The sequence below is a fragment of the Lycium barbarum genome, chromosome 12 (assembly GCF_019175385.1).
Source record: "Lycium barbarum isolate Lr01 chromosome 12, ASM1917538v2, whole genome shotgun sequence".
Lineage (NCBI taxonomy): Eukaryota > Viridiplantae > Streptophyta > Magnoliopsida > Solanales > Solanaceae > Lycium > Lycium barbarum.
The window spans coordinates 13,315,596-13,322,836 of NC_083348.1; the positions used below are offsets into that span (position 1 = coordinate 13,315,596).

A 7,241-nucleotide genomic window follows, 5' to 3' on the forward strand; every position below is an offset into this window, starting at 1 on the left:
AAACCTTTTCGGGATCAGCTTTGGGGCTGCACTTGGAGGAAAAGGCCTTTGAATACATCTTTTGAGTCTAGTCCTTTCAAGATCGAAGGGGCCTCCGGGATCTGGTCCACTCGAGAGTTGTACGTTTCTACTTTTTTCTCATTAGATACAATCCGTTTAGCCAAAGCTTCGAGCATCTTCAGGACCTTAGCAGATGCATCGAACCCCGATCCGTTGCCACTATCAACAACCCGATCTTCCTCTCGATTTTGCTTTATAGCCCGACTTGGCCCTGCCGCTATTGTTCTGCTGTCTTTCTTTTGGAGCTGAGCTATATCCACTTGTTGTTCCTGCAACGTATCATATATCAAATGTAAGTTAACTTCCTCTGCGGCGTCACTCGATGTTTTTCGAGCTGGTGCCCGAGGTGAAATTGCCGAGTTATCGCTATTTAAAGGATCTGTGGCCTAAATGCCGCTAGTGTTCTGGTTGATAGCTTCGGTCGAGTTGACAACATTTGGATCGACGGGATCAAGAGGGGGAGCATTGTGGTTTGGCACGCCACTGTTGTTATTTTCGTCATGGTGACTCATCAGCTCGTTGTTGTTCACGTGCACCGATTGATCGCTATTTTCTATCTCAAAATTATCTGAAATCACAAGCTTTCAAAAAACAAGTGAAAAATAGAGTTGTAAACCAATCACCACTATTATCCTTTGCCCCACGGTGGGCGCCAAACTGTTTTCCCTTAAAATTGTGACAATTAAATTTATACGCGGTTTAAAGGATACGTGGTTTGATTAGTGATTTATGTAAAATAATATGCAATAATAAGCAATATAAACTAGATAATAAGAAAGAAAGTAGCTTAAGAGATCAAGATATTAGTCTCTCTGAATTTGGTCCGGTTTTGGAAAGAACTGCCTCTGCCCCGAGCCAAACCAATAGAAAGTTTCAATATATATTTTTCATATTACAAGTGTGAGTGTGTATAAAAGACTAGCCCTTAAATAAAGGAGGTCCATCCCTATTTATAGTGAACAGTAGATGGGCCTTTGTACAAACCTAAAAAGGCCCTTTAAGAAAATCCTAAAATTCATAAAAACGGTGCTCCGTACGGATGTCAGAGACTCCATACGGATGTCAGCGCAAATTATGGCGCGAATGGCGGGGTGCGACCTGGCCCGTAACAGATCCGTCGAACCTGTGTCAAGCGTCTTTCCCTCGGTCTTCGAAGTCTCTCCTCCTATTAGCATTCCCTCGATTTCTGACGTTTAGTTGGGAAAGCTCACAACTCCTCGGTCCTCGACCCCTTCGATCTTACCCGAGGCTAATGATCTCGTTCTACTTCGGCCGTGTACCATATGACCTCGACATTTACCTCGGTTTCCACCGTATATACAAGGAATTACTGAAATTCCAGTTGCTTCTCCATTAAAAAAATGCAGGTTCACTAAAAAAATAGTATGCAAATGAAGTATATCGTTGCAATATATTATTATAAAATAATGTGTTGTTGCAATATACTATTGTGGAATTATATGCTCTAGTTACTACTTCTTTGTAATTATCTCTTATTTTTTAAGGCTCAAAAGCCACATATCACACAATTGTCGTCTCTATTACGCGTCATTTGTGTGTGAATTTCACGGTATTTTAGTTTCTTGAGCAGTTGTTAAGTGAAGGGTTTGATGTGCACATTTCTAATTAAGGTTGGGTGTTAATATATTAGGTCTTTAAATAATATGTCTAAATAGTCTTCTTTTTTTAAATCTAAGGGATTGTTTATGTATTCAATAACAATAATTCTTTATTTTTGGTACTATAATTTATCGAAAGAAAGAAAAGAACTCTATGGCTGCGCAAAGTGCAATTTGCATAATACTCTAAAAATGATTCATATGATTGACTACTAGTGAATTTATCCGCGCGAAAAAAACCTTATTAGATATAGAAAATTAAAATTTTCTAATATCTTAAAAATGTTAAAGATTCTTTTCACTTTTTAAATTCAAATGGATTAAATTTCAAGTTTTATTAGTAAAGATTCTGACTAACTTACCTGAGAGAGTTAAGATCCTCCTGCAATGATCCGCTAGGTATATTTATGTAAAAACTGAGGATTCTTAAACTAAAACAATTAGGTTAATTTGCTGTATCAAACATAAATTCATTAATGTTAGCAATAAGGAGTAGAATTACCCTTTGGAGCTTGCGAAATTGAGTTCGAGCCTCTTGGAGATAGAATTCCAACTTCATAATCCTCTTTTTGAATTGTTTATCAGCAATGCAATGCTTTTATAACTGTACAAAAAAGAGGTCGAAAATTACGACTAAGAATTAGTCATTATTCATTAAGGTATCATGGAATTTAGAAAGCCGGAAAATATGTAGCAAATCTGAGATTCCAACTCCTTGATTTTTAGCTTCCAGTGGGCAAATATGATCCTGAGTTCATCCCTTAATTTGGTAATTTCACCATCTATGTTCATCTTCTTTATATTCTTTGGTGAGACCTCAGTTAAAGTCTTCCTCAATTCACAATCTCTGTTTGTTCCTCTTCCCATATTGTTTACCCTTTTTAACTGATTTGTTAATTGCAATAAGTTACTCAAGCTGTTACAACTCTTCATTGTCTTTTCTTGTTCCAACATAAGAGAGAAAAAGTCCAAAAAAAGGAAAAAAAAGATAAATTCTATTGATGATCATAAAAAAGTGTCACATCACCTTGTTGATGCCTAGCTTTATATTATAGTATATAGTTTTGTTTTCAATAATTTTGAAAATAGCATTTCATTTTTTTATGAGACGTTAAAGCTATTTTTTAACGGGAACTCATTAAAATGCTTGATTTCCCTTTTAATTAAAATTTGACAAAATTGAGAGCTTATTTCTTAAATAATATCATCTTAAATTGTTGGAATATACATAGCACTTCCTGTTAACTATTCCAAAATACCTGGCTATACCCATACGGTGATTGGAACGTGAAACTTCGAAATATAATTTCTTTTTTGGCACATAGGAAAAGATTAAATAAATATTCTAGAATCTTTTATAAGCTACATGCCTCAAATCTGCTAGGAGAAGGCACTTTATTTGCTTAGGCGCATCTTTCCAAATTAGCAAAGCTACTGGATATTTGTGATCTCCATTTGTTGGAAAGTCTACGCATTGGTTTGCCTCCCACCAGATATGTTTAATAGCTCAGAGAGGGCGATACTGTATGTCCCCCTCTTTGATAAGCTTGACAGCAAGTAAACAGTCTGTTTCGACTTTAAGTTATTTTATACCCTGTTACTTTCAATATTTATAGTCCTTGTTTGATGCTTGATAGTTCAGTGATAAGGCTTGAAGTATGTGTTATGGTTCACTTTTATACCGGCGCATAAAAGCTACTAAGAGATTATTGGTGCTCTATTGAATTTTAGTATTTTAGAGTCACCTCCTAATTTATTAAAGGAAAACTAGGAAAACCGGATTTAAAAGTGTTTGTCAAACAAGAGAAAAAACCTTTTTGGACCAAAGTTCGAGGTAAGGATTCTGGTGATCCCCTAAGGATTGTTTTACGCACCCTAGTATTAAAGATCCGTAGAATACAGTTGACCTACGAACTTCAATGTGTGAATAATGTATTGTTTGCTTTAAAAAATAATGTATTGTTTGCTTTAAAAGTGTTTGATTTTCCGCAAAAATCCCATTCTTTATACTCAACCACAGTTTTAAAAACAGTTTTGAACCTGCGATTGAGTTTCAATTTAGGCGAGAGAATAATTATTGTACGAGCTTAAAACCGGTTTGACAACATCCCTAAATCACTAACTATTTCCTAAGTTCTACATCCAAATGGGTTTCAATATTTTTTCAAATGTTTACAAATATATATATATATATATATATATATATATAATACCACCAGTTGGCTATTTTCACCCATAGTCGGGCCTCCAATATATTAGCTTCCCTTATCAAATTTATTTGGACTCGATCAAAGAAGAGGGGCTTGGACCTCTGTCCCAACAAGTTTGAATGCAAGGAGGGGCCCGAGTGGCCCAGAATTGAATTTACATGAAACACATAAAAGGATAAGGATTAGCTATGTGTCTAAGATCTATGTATTTAAACTAAAGCATAGGTAGTTCATACTTAAGTCATTCAAGTGCACAAACAATAAATATATATACGAGGAGGACAGAAATATTAAAGAACAAAATCTCAGGCCCAAATTCAAAAGATACAAACAAAGTCCAACACACAACAAGTCATTTGAGATCGCACAGACTAGCCCAAATACAAATCAAACTTAGCACATAAATGGAGGACCATCAGCAGGACGAAGAGAAACAGGCCTAAAACCAAACAGACTCAACAGCAACCAACATTAATAGACTTGTATGAGTCATATACCTACCATATACTAAATATACCAGCCTCTATACACTTGTATGTATACGAGACTGGATATACTCTGTATATCTGGGTATATCCCATCAGATACCATGGAGAGAATCAATAAATCAATCAAAAGAAAAAACCAGCAAAGAACACATACTAACAGGATATAACAACTCCACCATCACATACCAGACTCCAGGGACTGGATATACTCTGTATATCTGGGTATATCCCATCAGATACCATGGAGAGAATCAATAAATCAATCAAAAGAAAAAACCAGCAAAGAACACATACTAACAGGATATAACAACTCCACCATCACATACCAGACTCCAGATTATATTAAGGTTAAGGTAGTCATATTCAATCAGACATACACAGGGGAAAGTAAAGGGGACAATATTCATTTTCAATAGGCATGAATAGTTCAAATATAGGCACAGGCAAAACACACATCAGACATAGTGTATTGTCATATAAATATGTATTTGATATCCTCATTCTAACATACTAACAGGATATAGCAATTCCACCATTCATACAGGTTCAAACAAGTATTACATAGGGATATACACTCATACGATTCATACAGTGTCCCTAGATGATATTGATGAAGGCAGGACCAGTTTAACTTTGATAGAGAGTGGTTAAACAACATGCAATTATCATTTTTATCAACAGTGAGCCTCAAATATCCCTACCGGGTCCAATCATATATATATATATGCAAAAGATACTAAACTGAATCTAAAAGTGCTCTTTTCCTTTTTTTTTTTGATTAAGCACCGGGTGTCCGGGTCTCTTTGATCCCCGACTAATCCCGGGGGTGCACAAGCCCTCGGCAAGGAGTTTCCCGCAAGTGCACCACGGGTAATTCAGGGTTTTACCCCAGTCCGATGGCCCTCAGAAATTGTTTGCACCCAGTGGGTTTCGAACTTGAGACCTTGAAAGGGAGCAAACCCGAATCTAAAAGTGCTCTTTATCCTTATTAAGCCTATTTCTGTGATTTATAGAACCATATCAAAGCCAATAGCAAGTCATTTGCAAACATTTTCATGAATAGGACAGGAACATTAAAGGACACAGATAAACAGTTTGTTCACTTATTAAATCAAGTTAAATGCCATTTTTAGTTTCAATAAACATAATTCAGGTCTGGATAAGCTTAACCAAACATAAGTGCAAGTTAACATCATGTTTTAACAGCACAGACAACATTCAAAACACCTTCAAATAACCTCATTTTTATAGTTAACCATATTACAGAAGATCAGTATTAATACATTTCAGATACATACTCAATAATCATCATTTAGAGGTTAAACATGCCAACAGAAACCAACTGGTGCTCTTTAAATCATACATAGACCAGTTAATCAACCAAAAAGGCTATTTAGAGAAGCATTTTAATGACAAGTTTGCCTAACTAGCATGCCAAAGATTTCTTAATCATTCTCACCACTTTGATCAAGTATCACAACCTTATTAACATATTTTTAGCCTAGTCATGCTCATAATATCAATAACTCTGACCGAATCATCAAGGCAGGCTAATATTAACCTTCTAATCATGCTTTATAACTAAGAAATTGTCATAATTTATCCGTTAAGCGTACTGTAACTAAGACAAAACATAGTCCCTACAAAACATAGTCCCTAATCATGCTTACTACTATTAACAATCAATTAGCCCATAAAACCACTAAATCATGATAAACTCTAATCAAAGAGGGACTAACAGTAAACAAGCAAACATGCTAAATTATATCAAACTACTATTAACAGTAATTACATCCTAATCATGCTAGGCTAAACCCAAACAAAGCAGTAATGGCAACAAACAAACAAACATAGCACCAAAAAAAAAAAAAACTAGAGAGAAAAAAGAAAAGGGTATTTACCTCTTGTAGGCGCAGCCTTAGATCGAGTTTGAACTTTCGAAGAGCTTTGTTGCCTCCTTAATTCCAATACTCAGCCACAATTAACAAGAAAACAACAATTAAAACTTTAAAATTTAACTTAACCCGAACAAAATTAAAGATCTTAAGCAAATTGCTGGAAACCCTAGGTATTTTCGGATTTTTGTGAATATGTGAGATATTCCGTTTGCCGGTTTCTTAAAACCGTGAATTGGGGTTCCATTTATAGCCCCCCAAATTGAAGTAAAACCCTAATTTCAGCCGATATGGGACAAGTCACAAATTTTGAACTTCTTCCTCACATTCAAGCATTGAAGGGTTGAGATTAAATGTAGGAAACAAATAAAAAGTCAGATTGTGCCCTCAATCGATCAATCTACTTGGTTCTTCATGAACCGCTGAAATTCTGGATTCAAATTCGAGTAACAACAAAACCCATTAAGAAATTCAGTCCATTTGACCGTTGATACACAAAAAAGTAAAAGAAATAGAGAGAGAGATGAAGAAATACACCGTGTTTGGGGTTGAGTTTGGTGAAAAATGGCAGAAGCAATAAATGATTTGCCTCATGTGGTCACACAGGCCTGGCAAAAGCCTATTCTTGCCTGCAAATTTGCCAAAAACTGGTAGTGGTGATGAGGAGAGAGGAAATCCTCTCCTGGTGGCTAGGGTTTGGGAAGAGGGGAGGGGTAAAAGGTTGTTTGGTGCGTGAAGGCATGGAAAATAAAGGTGGGTAATGGGTTTTTGCCCCAATTAACGCTGCATTGGGCCAGGTGAAGCCCCTTGTTGGGCTGGGCTAGGTCCAAAACTGAAATAAAAGAGTTGGGGCCTCATATACATGTATATATAGTTGATATACGTGTATACACACGTATATCAGTAGATATACGCGTATATATGTGAGAATTTAACGCTTATTTTAATAAATGACCATAATTAAGAAAA

At 35.9% G+C, this 7,241-nt stretch overlaps 1 long non-coding RNA gene across 1 annotated transcript; it reads right to left on the bottom strand.

Moving 5' to 3' along the window:
- Nucleotides 1–853: 853 nt before the first annotated feature.
- On the bottom strand, nucleotides 854–6,998 carry LOC132624041 (uncharacterized). The gene is made up of 3 exons (XR_009576514.1): nucleotides 6,279–6,998; nucleotides 2,182–2,283; nucleotides 854–1,390 (listed from the first exon to the last, which is right to left on the bottom strand). It is a non-coding gene; the product is annotated as an uncharacterized LOC132624041 (long non-coding RNA).
- Between the last annotated feature and the right edge of the window lie 243 nt (nucleotides 6,999–7,241).